The sequence below is a fragment of the Nerophis lumbriciformis genome, linkage group LG16 (assembly GCF_033978685.3).
Source record: "Nerophis lumbriciformis linkage group LG16, RoL_Nlum_v2.1, whole genome shotgun sequence".
NCBI classification, from domain to species: Eukaryota; Metazoa; Chordata; class Actinopteri; order Syngnathiformes; family Syngnathidae; genus Nerophis; species Nerophis lumbriciformis.
This window is the reverse complement of record NC_084563.2, coordinates 18,639,599-18,642,098: the sequence shown is the minus strand read 5'-3', so window position 1 is coordinate 18,642,098 and position 2,500 is coordinate 18,639,599.

The window sequence follows — 2,500 nt, the reverse complement described above, 5'->3', positions numbered from 1 at the left end:
GTTAGCATGCTAGCATTAACGTGCTAGCTTTTTGAGCTAATTTTGCACCGTTTACCTTACAGTCATATAACTTCGTATATGACACTTGTTAACTCTTAGCATGCTAACATTAAAGTGCTAACTTTTTTTTTTAGCTATTTTTACATTTTTTACTGAAATTCCACAGCCTTACACCTTAGAGTTATATAACTTGGTATGTGACACAAGCTAACTGTTAGCATGCGCACCTTAGCTTGCTAACATGCTAACATTAGCATGCTTACTTTCTTTCTTTTTTTTTTTTCATTTTATTTACATCCAGCGTCAGACATTCCTATCCATTACATCATATTCACATGAATCATAGATCTATTGTCTGCCCTAACTGTCAAGATATTTTTGTTTATATCCCACCCATACACCCCACTCCCCCCCAAAAAGAAAGAAACAAAAAAAACAACGTAATATCTACAAATACATCAATTAAATAAACAAAACAAAAAAAAGACAATTAAAAAAATAAATACATAAATAACACATTAATAATAATAGTAATCAGAAATAAAATAAAATATAAACAGATACATATATATACCCACACATACATGTATATAAATATATACCAGTGACGTGCAGTCACTAGAGGCAAGTGAGGCGGGGCCTCACCTGCCATCATGGAAAGAAAAAAAATGTAAAAAGAAAAAAAAAAGTATTAAATTGTTATATGTATCCAGTGATTATACTATAAAGTTATTTTCCATTTAACTTCACCAGTTTTAGATTATTTTTATTCAAAATGGCTGAATTTTCACATTTGCCGTTCAAATACTGAGAAGAGACGGTGCGATGAACAGCAGCCAGTTGAGGCACGTCACTCAGTTGTGCTTCAACATGGATTGCGGACTCGGCTAACTGCTGGTCTTGCTGTGCAGTGAGACCGTATTGCTATATGAACTATATTATACATTTCCATAGTTTAGTTAGCTGACGTATATAATGTACAATGTATTTTGTCAACAACTGTATGTGTGTAACGTATTTCTTGTGCTGAGCGATCATAAAACGGCTGCAAAAGACGCACTGGCTGAGGCTCGCCTCCTGCACCCCCGCCGTAGAATTTGCACCCCCTGACGGGAGTGTTATGTCAACTAAAGCCCACACTTAAACTTTCCACGTTCAAGATTGAATCTATTTAAAAAAGTTATTTCATAAGAAGCCAAAAAGTGCAAAAACAATAATGTTCGTGTTGGAGGAGTTGTGAATGACTGCAGAGCCACAACATTAGGTACACCTGCAAAATGCAGGTGTACCTAATTCACAACTCCTCCAACACGAACATTATTGTTTTTGCACTTTTTGGCTTCTTATTAAATAACTCTTGTAACCTATTTTTATGGGCTTTCCTCTTTGTGATGTTAAGTTCCTGTTATGCGCTGTTATACAGTATATGCCTTGAGCTTTTATTTTGAAGGCGCTAAGAGCGGGATTTTGACACGTTGGAGTGGAGCGGAGGTTTTTGAAAGAAGGTAAAAAAAGTGGTCCTCGTGTAAACTGGAGCCTCCGTGTTTGTTATTTTGTAGTTTCATACAGTATAGGCGACATTTATAAACCCTTGGTTACACTTTTTTAAATAGATTCAATCTTGCACGTGGAAAGTTTAAGTGAGGGCTTTAGTTGATATAACACTCTCGTCAGGGGGTTCATTAATCCAGCACAACAGCGGCGCATTTATAAGTAAAGGTAAGACCATAATAACGTTTTTTTTTTTTTAAATGTGCTTTTTTGTGTGCTACAGTTTGTATGTGTAAAGTTAAAGTTAAGTTTAAGTACCAATGATTGTCACACACACTAGGTGTGGTGAAATTTGTCGTCTGCATTTGACCCATCCCCTTGCTCACCCCCTGGGAGGTGAGGGGAGCAGTGGGCAGCAGCGGCGCCGCGCCCGGGAATAATTTTTGGTGATTTAACCCCCAATTCCAACCCTTGATGCTGAGTGCCAAGCAGGGAAGAATGCTGGTATGAGCTTTTACACATAACCCGTTAACTGCTGCCAATCAAATGGTGAATAAGATACTCTTTAGGGTTCATATGTTTGTAAATCTGACTGTGACGAAGTCAGTGCCTCACCAGCCATCAACCTCACCGCACGTCACTGATATATACACACATATATACAGTTCTTTCTGAGCTAGTTTTGCAACCGTTTACACCACAGTCGTATAACTTGGTATGGGACATGTTTTACCTGTTGGCATGCAAACGATAGCACGTTAGCGAGCTAACTTAAGCTTGCTAACCTTTTTCATGTAATTGTACACTTTTTTTCCTATTTCCGCAGCCATACAAATTTGAGTTGTATAACATGGTATATGAAACATGCTGACTGTTATCATGCTATCGTTAGCATTTTTATGTAAACATGCTACTGTTTTAGGCTAGCTCTGTGGCTCGGTACTACCTAAAACTCACGGATTCAGACCTTCGGCACCATCTAATAAGTAAAATGGTAAATGGGTTATAC